Source organism: Heterocephalus glaber, unplaced genomic scaffold (assembly GCF_053883595.1).
Source record: "Heterocephalus glaber isolate CG9 unplaced genomic scaffold, H.glaber_assembly_v1.0 deba00001429, whole genome shotgun sequence".
Taxonomy (NCBI): domain Eukaryota; kingdom Metazoa; phylum Chordata; class Mammalia; order Rodentia; family Bathyergidae; genus Heterocephalus; species Heterocephalus glaber.
The window spans coordinates 3,969,000-3,984,626 of NW_028258294.1; the positions used below are offsets into that span (position 1 = coordinate 3,969,000).

A 15,627-nucleotide genomic window follows, 5' to 3' on the forward strand; every position below is an offset into this window, starting at 1 on the left:
TGTAGTCACAGGTACCATGACAAAGGAGCAGGTGAGTCAGGCATTCAATCACTTGAACAAGAATGTCACTAGGTTATTATATTCAAGGTGCTGCTTTTTTCTGAAGAGCCAGTCAACTGGTTCAAAAGTGCACAATGACTCCCAGACCTCACTGAAGGTGAATATTCAGGTTTAAACTGGAGCAACTATTGAAGTTTGTTGACAAAATACCACTAGGAAGAATAATATACAAGAATGGAATCCATCTTTGAGGTGGCAAAGACCATCAGAGAGGTCAAGGAGCACTTCACAAAACCCCCTTCCCTTTACCTGGAATGACCTCATTACTATAAACAAAGAGAAAAGTGTGAGCCCATGGCCTTTTAGGCAAACATGGAGACACTGTTTAGGAACCTCACTGTAACCAATGGAAGACAGGATTTCCACAGACAATTGCTGGATGTGACTAGGTCAGTCTCAGTTCTGAGATAAGCCAGTTATCTAAGTGTTGCTACTTAAAGCAGCAACAAAGAAGCATTTTATCCAATTCCTCTGCAGCTTTGGAGATGCCAAGTATTCCTTGTTTCTGGCTAGCAGCAATAGAAAATGGTAAAACAGTGCAGTCTGGCATATCCTAGGAAGTCCCTCAATTCAGCAAGATTTGGAGAAAATGCTGCTTAATCATTCTTTTGGAACAGATACAATGAGAGGTGAAGAACAGAGAACTTTGGAGCCAAACTGACTTGCATTTGAATTCTGGCTCCTTTGGTTACTATTTGGCCTTGGGACAGTTACTTAACCTTCAGTGCCCTCAGCTTCCTCATCTGTAAACTTAGTGTATTCTAGAGCCCTCTGTACAGGGTGATTATGAGGATGCAGAATGATTGTGTATTAAAGAGAACAAAGCTGCATGGAGATGATGATGGTAGGCTTGACTTGCTGCCAGGAAAATTACTCACTTATGTTCATCACTGTTCTAGTCCAGTGTTACCATGACAAATGAATATAGCAGATTAATGATTCTTCAACCTTCCTTTACTCATGAAGCAAAGGTGAACAAACACCTGCCATATGATGGGCATTCCTTCTTCCAGGGACTGAGTGCCATTCCTGACCAGTTGTCAATTTTAGCCCCTCATACAAAAGGATCTCATGATACTTTGGACACTTTCTCAAAAAGTGAAACATGTAATAATAGTAAGAACAACAACAACTGTTACTACTTTGGTTTTATGTTTAGTATTTTGCAAAACAACATTTTCACAAATAACATGTGAGCCCTATAAAGATTTTAGAACCTCAGCACATAACCAGAAAGCTGTAAAATTGAATCACAAACCTGGTCTTCATTTCTTTAAGTTCACCAGGAATTTTGTAGTATATTTTCCCTTAAATTTAAACATAAAATATGCTTATCACACAGAAAAATTGTAAAGAAAATAAGTTTCAGCTTATTCTTATCATCCAGAGATAATGACAGTATCATGTTGATCTATTTTTTCCAGTCTTTTTTCTGTTTTAAAAAAACTGTTTAAACACGGTTGAGATCATACTATATGTAAAATTTCATACTTTTTTCATTTAAAATTATATAATTAGCATTTTTCCACATACTAAAAATCTATCTTAAGTATTAAATACTGTAAAACATTCCAACTGATTAGCTATAGTTCCCTTGTTATAAATTATATTGTGATACTTGCAATTTTGTATTTCTGGTTTTTTTTTTTTTTGGATTAAACTACTAGAAGAGGACTTAAGAAACTGATGACTCATTAATTTATTTAACAAATACTAAGCACATATAGGTGCTGGGCACCATTCTAAATCTGAAATACAGTAATAAACAAAAAAGTAAAAAAAAGACAAAATATCTTTGCTTTCATGAAGCTTACATTCTAGAGACAGAATAATTTTAAGTCTATTTATATTGCCAAATCACTTTCAGAGAGACTAGAGTAGTTTACAACATCATTCTTAGTTACATAAGTAGCTGTTTTACTACTACATTTTCACTCATGTTAAGTTTTATAATTCAAAAGTTTTTGCTAGTTTCATAACATTTAATGGCAACATTTCATTCCTTAAGAGTTTTCTTCTTCCCTCTCCACTCCCACGTATTCACCCACTCACAGAAGTAAACTGAAGAGACATTTGAGTTCTCATCCAAAATTGACTCTAAATGTCAACTTTCAAAAAATTTCCCCTCTCCAGTGAAAAAGTAATCACAGCCCCAAAGCAGAGAAGGCAATGGTGGAATCATCTCCTGCATCTTGCGAGGTGGCCCTCAAAGTTAGCAGCAATCGATGATGATGAAACTATACCCGGTCAGGGACTGACACGTCCGGGAGGCGAATCAGAGTTTAGCTTCTCCAGCAAAGTGCCAGGCTTCTTTGAGGAACAAACCAGACCGAGCCCGGTGGGGTCTCTTCGGAGAGTCAGGGTCAAAGGAGGCTCCTCCAAAAAAAGCCCTTGGGGCTATATGGCACTGAACAATAGAAAGGAGTTTTGCTTTTTCACAGAGGCCTTAAGATGCTGAAGACTTTAACATATGCTTATAGTGAAAGAGGATAAATGTATAAAAATAAGTTTTAAATATTTTTAAAGTTTGAAAATATAGAGCATATGGAACTCATAAAATAATTAATTAAATATTAATAAGTATAAATATTATGTGTATTTTTAATCAAGTTTAATGGTATATTTTAGGTATACACAATAATCACATCCATCATAGGGAATTTGGATCTGTACATGATATATCTTGGTTCTTATTTTTTCCCATCCCCCTTCCCTCCCTTCAACTCCTCCACCTTTCCTTATTTACAAAATCTTTGTTTCCATTTTTCTCTTCTTTTCTCATTTTTTTCTTTCCCTTCCTTCCTTTCCCTCAGCCCTGTCCCTAGTTCCCCTACCTATTTGAACATTTTCTTCTTATTTCACAATATCTTTTATATATTTTGGTCCTCATTTACACTTTCAGTTTCTCACACACCAGAGAAACAATGTAGTATTTATAAATGTGTGTCTGATTTATTTCACTTAAGAGTATAGTTTCAAAGTGTATACGTTCAGCTATAAATGTCTCAAGTTTATCCTTCTTTATGGCTGAGTAGTACTCTATAGTATAAAAAACCCACATCTTTTTTTTATTAATTTTATTGGTATATTTTAGGTATACAATATAATGGCATTTATCATTGGAAATTTGCACCTTTAAATAATCTCTCTTGATTCTTATTTTTTTCCCCATTCCCCTGCCCTCCCTCAACCCCTCCATCCCTCCCTATTTACAAAGACTTTGTTTCCATTTCTTCATTTTCTCATATTAATTCCATTCCCTTCTTTCCTTTCCCCTACCCCTCCCACTTCCCCTTCCCCTTTGCCCCTTTTCTTTCCATTTCACATTATCTATTATACCTTTTAGTCCTTATTTACACTTTCAGTTTCTCACACTAGAGAAATTATTTGGTATTTACACATATGTGTCCTATTTATTTCACTTAAGAGTATTGCCTCAATGTGCATTCATTTAGCTATAAATGTCTCTAATTTCTCATTTTTTATTGAGTAGTACTCCATTTTATAAAAAAAAAAACCCACATTTTCTTTATCCAGTCTCCAGTTCATGGGCAATTGGGCTGCTTCCAAGTTTTAGCTATTACAAATTGTGCTACTTTGACCATGGGTGCACATATATCACTGTGGTATGATGCTTTTCATTCTTTGGGGGAAGATAGCCAGCAGGGGAATAGCTGGGTCAAAAGGGACTTCCAAGTCCTAGTTCTTTGAGGTATCTCCATACTGATTTCCACAGTGGTTGCACCAGTCTACACTCCCATCAACAGTGGAGAAGGGTTCCTTTTTCCCCACACCCCCGCCAGCATTTGTTATTAGTTGATTTCTTGATAACATTCTTTCTGGAGTGAGATGGAATTTCAGTGTTGTTTTAGTTTGCATCTCACGAATGATCAGTGATGTTGAACATTTTTTCATATATTTATTTGCTGTTTCTACTTCTTTATCTGAGAAGTGTCTATTCATTTCAGACACCCATTTTTGGATTGAGTCTTTAAATTTGGGGGGTCTGACTTTTTTGAGTTCTTTAAATATTCTAGACAATAGTCCTTTGTCTGAGGAACAGCTGGTAAAAATTTTTTCCCAGATTGTGGGTTGTCTCTTCACTTTGTTGGTGGTTTCTCTTGTTGAGCAAAAGCTTTTTAATAGGATGAGATCCCAATTGTTGATTCTTTGTGATAGTTCCCGTGTGACCGAGGTATGTTCATAAAGTCTTTGCCTGCACCAATGTCTTCAAGAGTTCTATGTCACCTATCTTCCAGCTGGTTAGTGTTTCTGTTTTAATATTTAGATCTTTGATCCATTTCAATTTTAGTTTAGTGCATGGTGAATGATACGGGTTTAGTTTTAGTCTTTGCAAGTTGAAACCCAGTTTTTCCAGCTTGATTTATTAAAGAGGCTATCTTTCCTCCAGTGAGGGTGTTTGGCTCCTTTGTCAAAGATGAGGTGGCTGAGTGTGTCTGGAGTTGTTTCTGCATCTTCTAATCTGTTCCATAGATTCTAAGGTCTGGGTTTTTTTTTTTTTTGCCAGTATCATGCTATTTTTAATCACAGTAGCTTTGTAATATAATTTCAAGTCAGGTATTGTGATGCTCCCTGTCTTGCCTTTTTTGCCTAGAATTCCCTTGGCTATTCTAGGTCTCTTCTTCTAGTTCCAAATAAATTTTAGGATTGTTTTCTCTAATTCTATAAGATAAGCTGTTTCAATTTTGATTAAGATTGCATTAAATTTGTATAACAGTTTTGGAAGTATGACCATTTTCACTATATTGGTTCTTCCTATCCAAGAACAAGGGATGTCTTTCCATTTTCTGATGTCCTCTTCCATCTATTTTTTCAGAGTACTGTAGTTTTTAATGTAGAAGTCTTTTACTTCCTTGTTTTACTTTCCTCCCTAGGTATTTCATTTTTTGGGATGCTATTGTGAAAGGTGTTATTTCCCCAATTCCTCTCTCAGTGAGTCTGTTATTTGTGTACAAGAAGGCTATTGATTTTTGAGTTCTGATCTTGTATCCAGATACACTACTGAATTTGGTTATTAAGTCTAGAATTTTTTGGTGTACGTGCATATTTTTAAAGTGTTAGAAACTTTCAGAATACTCCTCTATTTATCTATCTATCTATCTAATTATGTACCAAGCACTGTTTGACTCATGAGTAGGTACTATCATTAAATCCATTGACAGATGAAGAAACTGAATATAGCGTGTTAAGTCCTTGGGAAGCAGTTCTGATCCCAATTAGTCTGCCTTTAGTACCCTTAAACACTCTGCTGAAAGAAAGAAACTGATGGAGTAAGTATCTTCTCTGGTCAATAGGGATTTACTGAGTGTCTTCTGTGAGCCAGGCATTGTGCTGACCCAGGGTCACCAAGCTCATGAGTGGGAGGACTGAGAACTCAGATCTGGCTCAAGGCTGCCTGACTCCAGGCCCTCACTCATTCTACTACACTCTGCTTAAAGTAAAGTGTGTTCTCATTTGGGCTGATGTGTAGGAGTCACGGTTGGCACAGGTCACAGTACTCTTGGAACAAAATGCTGTAGCTAGAACAGAAGCTCTTGGGTGAATTGTGCTTTGGGAGTGCCGTTGTTTTAGAGAGCACTTTGGATTGGTCATCACTGCACCTTCCAGGCCCCAGACCCTCTAATATGGTCCAGGTGGCTCAGAATTTACCTCTTGGGTTCAGATGTTTTCCTGCAATAGACAACAGTCTTTAAGAATTTCAAGAAGTGCTCTTTGGCATTTGACTCTGTTGAACCTTCAGTTATTGAAAATTCTTTTATATTTTTCCCTTGATAACTTACACTATACTTTAGACTGCTTTGATAGTTCCCTTAACAGTTGCTTTCTTATTTCTAAACCTATGAAATGACATACTTGAAAGGATTATTCATTTTTTTCCAATAGAAATTGCATACACCCCTAATGCTTTAATAATGTTAACCAGATGGATTGAGGGGGCTTTGACAAGGGCTTTCTCTAGATAATTTGAGAACATACTGAATTTCGGTCTTGTTTGACTAGTGCAAAAATGGGCAGAATGAACAGTACTCTGTAAATTTCCCACTTGTACAATTTTTATACTTTTATTATGGTCAAATGAAATATATTTAAAGCAAACTCTCCCCTTCCCCCATTTTGAAAGCACAGGTTTCAGGCTCTATGCGTGAAAACCCAGGGAAATGTTTAACCATTAGGACAAGACATTCCTACATAATTCACACTGAAAATTCTAACAAAAATAACTCCTTGTTAGTGCTTGTGCCCTAGTCTTTTTCTCCCCTACTCTCAAAAGAGTCCAAGAAACTTTAAGAAAACTTATCTACATGTAGAATCATGAGACTCCACGGCCGGAAAAGATCTTAGTGATCATCTACCTACCTCTACCATGTTCTAATAAGAAGAAACTGAAATTTAGAAAGTTTTTGAAATTGGCTAAGGTCACATAGGTAAGAGATGACCAAGTTTAAATGTGAGCTCTATTCTACATGCAATGTCCACTCATTCTGTCACTTGAGTGCTCTTCTAATTTATTTTCACCTCCTTTTTCTTATTGTTTTCAATTTGCTTTGTCAGACCCGGGTCTTGGATGGTGATGAGATGGGGCCAAAATGGGATTGGCTGGGTTGTGAGCAGCCAAATTCACCAAGGGAAAATAGGAAATAGAGGGAAAGCTCTGGCATCAGACAGCCAGAAAATGGGTAACTGTCCCTAAAAAGGCATAGGCCCAAGTCGTACAAGTGGCATACTAGAGGAAGGAATTTGACATCAGGTCATAGAAATTCAGCGAGCAGATAAGATAAGCAGGGGGTAACAGGGCTCACTGAAATTGCACTTGAGCAGCAGGACTCCTCATCGTAAGACCTGAAGTGTACACCCAAGGCAAGGATGTGGTGACGCACCCATGGGAACAAGAATAAAAATCTGGAACTCACTTCCAAGAAACAAGTTTACAAAGTCAGGACAGAATCAAGAGTAAACTTCTGGCCTAGAGTTCCTTAAACCATCCCAAAATAGTGTGGAGGAGGCAGTTTGTAGCTATCTAAGTAGTCCATAACTTCCATGCATCTCTCAGCTTCTTCTGTAGCTGGATTGAGGCCATGTGACTATTTCTGTCAAAAAGAATATGAGGACACAAGGACCCGAGTTTGATCCCTGGTACCCCAAAAAAAAGGACTACGAGGAGAGGCACAGACCATGACAGCCACACATCTTGTTGTTGGGGAGGGAGAGAAGATACTACAAGTGCTGGAGTCAGCTCCTTGTCCACCCTACCCTAACTCTGTGACATATACTCTCTGGAACCTGTGCATGGATGTTTCACCTAAGGACTTAATGACTACATGAGACCTGCCTTTGAGCAAGTAAGTATGTAAGTATGCCTTACTTGTATTTATAGAGGTGTAACTCACAATAGCTAAGCTGTGGAAACTATAATATATATATCTCAGCCATAAAGAAGACTGCAATCATGTCATTTGCAGGTAGATGGATGGAACTGGAGATCATCATTTTAACTGACAGAAATCAGTCTCAGAAAGTTATATATCGAGTGTTTTCTCTTATACATATGAGCAATCAATCAACCAATCAACCAATAAAATAAAGGAGAGATGACAGGAAACTAGAAGGTAGAATTTTAGAGATGGGAAAGGGGATCAGGGGAATGGAGGAGGAAAGGGAGAAAAGAGCAAGATGGAAAAAAAATAAAAATACTTCTATGCATATAGCAATATACCAAAATGAATCCCTTTATCCTTTAATACTAATATGCATCACTAAATTTTTCTTTGAGGACAACAAAGGATGAGAGTCTAGCCACACACACAAATGCCACTCAGAACACTCGCCTTGGCCCTAAAGAATTAGCCAATGGCCTGCTTCTAGTGAGGATATTGCAGGGCACTTTGGGTGCTCTCACATTCCACCACACAGGCATCTTGCTTTGTTTCATGAGCTCGACAGTCTGCCAAATATCTCTGACAAACTCAGTGACTGATATTCACTAAAAGCTGCCCAGGGCTCATGTTATCCTAGTAGAAAAAAAATCCTCCCTTACATACTGGGAAGTGACCCATAGTCCACAGTACTGATGACTCTCCTAGTACATAAAACTGGAAGAATTTCAGGGGAGCACATGGTGCCTATGGTTGGCTGACTGGTTTTGATGTGGAGGTCATTTGTCTGGAAAAATCTGCCTGTGGATTAACTGATGCTTACCCTTCCTGTTTTAATCATGCTCACTTCTTTTTCTAATCCATGTGTCACCAAGAGAAGGAAATATAAATATGTGGGCTTGCTGTTTTCAGCAAGTTCACTCAGCAATCAGTGCCAAAAAAAGCTTTCCCTGAAAACCATTCTTGGCATCAACAAGAAGAAAAGGAGATAGTATTATATTTCTTGTAAACCAAAAGCTTTATCTTCATTTTGGCACCCTGTGGATTTTGTTATTGCTGAAGGATAGGCTTACTTTCATAGCTGAGTTTATGATTAAACTCAGCATTGCTTCTCTAAACAACTTGCTATATAAATTTTATCAATGTAACATTCACAGCCATTCAGAAATTCAGCAATCTGTCCACCCCTAAGCATGAGGTTTCTAAATTGTAAAACTGATTATTACTCCTTATTTGGGATATTTCTCCATTTTTTTAATATTCTGATGGTTTTATTAACAAGTATATAGAATACTGTATATAGAATGTGAGGACTGTACAGTACAAATTTATGTTCACAGTTTGACATGACAAAATGTCATTACTCAATTCCCACTGGACTAGAGTAGAAACAGAGAAGGTACATTAAGCATTCACATCTTTAGTATAAAAGATTATCAAAATGTTTAAGTATCTGCAAGTATACTAATGCATGCTAAAAACCTCTACCCATTCAGTCATTAGCTTATAAAATATATTACACTTTATTAACAATTTCTGCATAGTTTATACAAGTATTAAAGTATTGTAAATGTAATAATCCTGCTATACTTGCAAATATGGTTTAAGAGATGCTAAGCAGAAAGATTATTTTGACCCTCTAAGTACATAACAGAAAAAAGTGCTAGTATTCATAAAACACGGTATAGCCCTTGTTTAATGCATGTAAAATGGCTTTGTAAATGTATTACTTAAGTGAATTTGCAATCATTTAGAAATTGTTAACCTTGACCAAGAAGAGAATAAGGACAACTCTGAGTTCACGAATGACAGCAAGACAACTGTATATTTTCTAACCAAATTATTTTAAAACATTAGACCTTTGACACTGTCTTTAAAACAATATATAATCAGGAATGATGGGTAGATATACAATATCAGCAATATAGTCTTTCAAATTCCACATTAGTGCAATACTGATAGTGCAGATGGGTGTTTAATAAAACATACATATACATATACAGTTCCTTTGTAATTCTGTTCCAAGGCTCTTGAAACTGCTGTGTATTTAGCATCTCCTCGGTTGAATGTAGCTATGCTGCATATACATTCTCCAAACCAAACAATTTAGAATGTTAATGACCATTTTATGATGTAGATTCACATTTTAAAACTCTGAAATATCATGGATTCTGATTTAATTTTTATGACTTCGCCAAGATGATATTTGAGCAATAATTGAATAAACTAATAAACAATTTACATGACACAAACTTCATGTTTATAAATCATTCTCAAAAATTTAAAATAGTGCAATTAATCACCATTGATAGTAACATGGCACATCATTAAAACCACAAGCTTAAAGGGCATCTAACCTCTTATCTGAGGTCTTTCACAATAGCATCTAAAATGACTAAGAGACTAAATTTCTCAACTATCATAGTAAAATACAAATATGTGTGTGTGTGTGTGTGTGTGTGTGTGTGTGTGTGTGTGTGTGGAAAATTTGGTAAGGGCCAATTGATAACTAAAAAATATCAGACTAGCAAAGAAATAGAGAATGGCCTCTCTGAGTTGCTTTTCTCTCAGTTAAAATGGATCTTTGTTAATGAAGTGCTAACAGTATCTAAGCAAGCTTAGTAGCACAATACAGTCTTTTGAAGAAGATTTAAATATGCCATAGCATACAACAGATTTCATGAGAATTCATGAAGCTATTAATTGCACTCCAGACTCAAAACTCAATCCAAGATCAGTTTGTCCTTTTTTGTCCCTTTCCCCTTCTATATGGGTTGGAATAGAGACTGGTTATTTCCACCCAAACAAAAACATTCCTTGCTCATCTCAGTTCTTTAGTGTGTTTTGTAAGAATCATTCAAAGACACGAACATTTTGGCATGAATATGACTAAGCACTGACAATATAGACAACACCTACTTTTCTAAGAGCCATTTCTATTCCTCAACTCATGTATAGTTTCATAAAAGAAAGCAACAGTGGGCCCCATACCATTGCCCCCAGTGCCAAGGAGCACAGCTGCCCCCAGGGCTGAGCAGGTGAACTTTCTGGGATGCTTTACCACTGCCCCCAGTGCCCAGGTGGTGAGCAGCATGGCCACCAGCAGCATACACCCCCCCCCACTGCACTGCAATGAGAAGACACATAAACAAGTTTCAAAACCAGACTTCCAGATCACCTAAAGCAACCCCAAAAGGAAACGAGATGGAACAATCTGATACTCAACCACCTGGACTCCCTGAACTAGCAACAAAAGAGGATCTAGAAAAAATTAAATCAGAAATAATTTCTCAGGTAACAGCAGATATTGTGCCCATAGTGCAAGGCATGATTAATAAATCTAGAGAGGACACAAATACAAATTTGGAGGAGCTGAGGAACATGATGGAATCCCAACATAGGAAACAAATGGAATCCATAAAACAGATCCAAACAGATTTCCAGGAGATTAAAAACTCCACTGAAAGTTTACACAGCAGAATGAGCCACTGGGAGGACAGAATTTCAGATGTAGAAGATAAGATTGCAATTAGTGACCAGGAAAAGAAAAATTGCTTTAATATAGTAAGGGAACATGAGAAATCAATCCAGCAGCTTGCTAAATGATGCAAAGAAGAATAACATAAGACTGATTGGAGTCAATGAAGAAACAGGAGAGAATGCAGACAACATACAAAAACTGTTCACAGAAGTGATGGCAGAAAACTTCCCAAGCAGGGGAAAAGAACTTGACACACAGATAAGTGAGGCTTATAGGACTCCAGCTAGCCGTGATCAAAAAAAATCTACACATAGGCATACAATAGGTAAGATTCCAGAAACCCATCTGAAGAACAAAATTCTACAAGCAGTTAGAGAAAAGAAAAAAATCACATACAAAGGAAAGCCCATCAGAATCACTGAAGACTTCTCAACGCAAACCCTCAAGGCAAGACGAGCTAGGGACAGGTATTTAGCTCAGTGATGCTGCCACCTGCCTTGAAAGCACAAGGCCCCAAGTTCGATCCCTGGTACAAAAAAAAAAAAAAGAAGAGCTTGGAGTGACATATTTCAAGCCCTAAAGGAAAAAAACCTCCAACCCAGATTGATGTACCCTGCAAAACTATCATTCAAAATTGATGGAGAAATAAGATACTTTCAAGACAAACACCACCTCAAGAACTTCATGAATACCAAACTAGCACTTGAAACAATTTTAGACAATATCCTAGGAAAAGTCAACAAAGAAGATCACAACCCCAGGAAGCCCAGCAGAATGAATGCATTGGGCAGGACAAGAAATTAAATGCAAAGGGGCAGAGCCCAGTAAAAAGAAAAAGTCATGACAATGATAAATCAATACATATCACTTATAACCATCAATTTTAACAGGCTCAATTCACCAATCAAAAGAAACAGACTGGCAGAATGGGTCAAGAACCAAGATCCAACAATATGCTGAATACAAGAAACACTTAATTCAAAAAGAAACTCATAGACTGAAAGTTAAAGGGTGGAAAACAATACTCCATGAGACAGGAACCCGAAAAAAACAGGAGTAGCTATCCTCTTTGCAGATCAAGTGGATTTCAAACCAACATTGATTAAGAGACAAAGAAGGACACTACATCCTTGTAAAGGGAACAATTCAAGAGGAAGAGATGACAATCATAAATGTATATGCATCAAACACTAGTGCACCCAACTATATAAAACAAATACTAATGGACATGAAAAATCAAATAAGCACTAATACAATAGTAGGAGGGACCTCAATACCCCACTGTCACAAATAGATAGATCAACTAGACAGAAAATAAGCAACAAAATACTACAACTCAAACTCTTGAACAAATGAATTTAACAGATGTTTACAGAGTGTTCCATCCCACAAAATCAGAATACACATTCTTTTCAGCTGCACACAGGTCGTTCTCCAAAATAGACCACACACTTGCTCATAGAACATGTTTAAATAAGTGCAAAGGAATTGAAGTATCCCCTGTATATTATCAGACCATAGTGAGATGAAACTGGAGATCAATAGCAAAAGAAACTGCAAGAATTCCATAAACCCATAGAAACTGAAGAACACACTTCTAAATAACTAATGGGTCACAGAGGAAATTAAAGAAGAAATAAGACAGTTTCTACAATTACATGACAATGAGAATGCAACATATCGGAATCCATGGGACACAATGAAAGCAGTCTCATGAGTGAAATTCATAGCAGTGAATACTCATATTAGGAAAACAGAGCAAGTCAATTAAAAACCTGATGCTATACCTCAAGCTTCTAGAAAAAGAAGACCAGGACAAACTCAAAGCTCATACAAGGGAGGAAATTATAAAGATCAGAGCAGGAATCAATGCAATGGAGACCAAGAGAACAATACAACAAATCAAAGAAGCCAAGTTGTTCTTCTTTCGAAAATTGACAAAAATTGACAATCCTTAGCCAACCTTATCAGAAAAAGGAAAGAAAAGGCCCAAATCCATGCAATTAGGAATGAAAAGGATGAAATTACAATGGACCCAGCAGAAATCCAGAGGATTATTAATACCTACTTCGAGAAACTATATGCCAATAAGATGGAAAACACAGAAGAAATGGACAGATTCCTAGATACATATGAATTACCAAAGTTGAATGAAGAAGACCTAAAAATTCTAAACGACCCAATAGCAATCAATGAAATTGAAAATGTAATTTAAAACTTACCGACTAAGAAAATCCTGGGTCCTGAGGGCTTCAATGCTAAATTCTACAAGACAGAGAGGAACTACTGCCACTACTGTTTAAACTCTCAACAAAATTGAAAGAGAAGCAATACTCCCAAAATCATTCCTGGAAGCAAGCATCACCTTGATCCCCAAAGCAGAGAAAGATCCAACCAAAAAAGTGAACTATAGGCCAATCTTACTCATGAACATAGATGCAAACATCCTCAATAAGATAATGGCAAATAAAACACAGAAGATCATCAAGAAGATCATACACCCTGACCAAGTGGGATTCATCCCAGGGATGCAGGGATGGTTCAATATATACAAATCAATAAATGTAATACACTATATCAATAGAGCCAAGGACAAACACCCTATGATTATCTCCATAGACACAGAAAAAGCATTTGACAAAAAAAAATACATTTATGATAAAAACCCTACATAAAATTGGAATAGATGGTCTCTACCTCAAACTGATAAAAGCCATCTATGAAAAACCAACAGTCAATATCATACTAAATGGACAAACATTGAAATCTTTCACACTGAGATCAGGAACAAGACAAGGATGTCCACTATCACCACTCCTGTTCAATATAGTACTGGAAACATTAGCCACGGCAATTAGACAAGAGAAAGAAATAAAAGAAATAAATATAGGAAATGAAGAAGTCAAATTGTCATTGTTTGCAGATTACATTATACTCTATATAGAAGACCCCAAGAACTCCACCAAAAGTCTTCTAGACTTAATAACCAAATTCAGTCAAGTATCTGGTTACAAGGTCAACACACAAAAATCAATAGCTTTCCTCTACATGAGCCACAGACTCACTGAGAGAGAAATAGGGCAAATAATTCCTTTCACAATAGCATCCAAAAAACTGAAATACCTAGGAATCAACCTAACAAAAGAAATCAAAAATCTCTTCTCTGAAAACTATAGCACTCTGAAAAGAGAGATTGAAGATGTTATCAGAAAATGGAAAGTTATCCCTTGCTCCTGGGTAGAATCAACATAGTGAAAATGGCCATACTTCCAAAACTGCTATATAGATTCAATGCAATCCCAGTTGAAATTCCAGCAGCATACTTCACAGACCTCGAGAAAACAATCCAAAAATTCATTTGAGACAAGAAGAGACCTAGAATAGCAAAAGTAATTCTAGGCAACAGAGACATGGCAGTGGGTATTGCAACCCCCAACTTGAAACTATACTGCAAAGCTACTGTGATAAAAACAGCATGGTACTGGCAAAGAAACAGACCTGAGGACCAGTGGAACAGATTAGAAGATGCAGAAACAACTCCAGACACACTCAGGCACCTCATCTTCCACAAAGGAGCCAAACACCCTCACTGGAGGAAAGATCGCCTCTTTAATAAATGGTGGTGGAAAAATTGGGTTTCAACTTGCCAAAGATTAAAACTAGACCTATATCTCTTACCATGCACTCAACTAAAATCAAAATGGATTAAAGATCTAAATATTAAAACAGAAATGCTGAACCGGCTCGAACAGAGGTTATGCAGAACTCTTGAAGACTGGTATAGGAAAAGATTTTATAAACAGAAACTCAGTTGCCCATGAACTAGCACAAACAATCATCAAGTGGGATCTCTTCTTATTAAAAAGCTTCTGCACAGCAAGAGAAACCACCAACAGTGTGAAGAGACAACCCACAATGTGGGAAAAAAATTTCACCTGCTCTTCCTCAGACAAAGGTCTACTATCTAGAATCTATAAAGAACTTAAAAAAATCAGACCTCCCAAATTTAAAGACCCAATCCAAAAATGGGCATCTGAAGTGAACAGACATTTCTCAAACAAAGAAGTGGAAATAGCAAATAAACATATGAAAAAATGTTCAACATCACTGGTCATTCATGAGATGCAAATGAAAACAAGGCTGAGATTCCACCTCACTCCACAAAGAATGGCTGTTATCAAGAATTCAACCAATAACAAATGCTGGCGGGGATGTGGGTAAAGAGGAACCCTTCTCCACTGTTGATAGGAGTGTAGACTGGTGCAACCACTGTGGAAATCAGTATGGAGATACCTCAAAGAACTAGGACTGGAAGTCCCATTCGACCCAGTTATTCCCCTGCTGGGTGTCTTCCCTAAAGAATTAAAAGAATCATTCCACAGTGATATATGTGCACCCATGGTCACAGCTGCACAATTTGTAATAGCTAAGACTTGGAAGCAGCCCAAATGCCCATCAACTGGAGACTGGTTAAAGAAAATGTGGGTTTTTTTTTTTTATAAAATGGAGTACTACTCAGCCATAAAAAATGAGAAATTAGAGCCATTTATAGCTAAATGGATGCACATTGAGGTGATACTCTTAAGTGAAATAAATAGGACACATATGTGTAAATACCAAATAATTTCTCTAGTGTGAGAAACTGAAAGTGTAAATAAGGACTAAAAGGTATAATAGATAATGTGAAATGGG

The 15,627-nt window shown here is 36.9% G+C and overlaps 1 protein-coding gene and 1 pseudogene across 4 annotated transcripts in view; both read right to left on the reverse strand.

The window, feature by feature from the left end:
• The window catches only part of Me3 (malic enzyme 3), a 229,026-nt gene that overhangs the window by 155,908 nt on the left and 57,491 nt on the right, over positions 1–15,627 (reverse strand). The gene's annotated exons all lie outside the window — the stretch shown is intronic.
• LOC147827845 (Krueppel-like factor 3 pseudogene) overlaps positions 1–15,627 on the reverse strand; it is a 72,496-nt pseudogene continuing 56,869 nt past the window's right edge. The window contains exon 4 of the transcript XR_015451594.1: positions 1–15,627. This exon is cut by the window's right edge and continues 29,815 nt beyond it. The product of XR_015451594.1 is annotated as a Krueppel-like factor 3 pseudogene (transcript).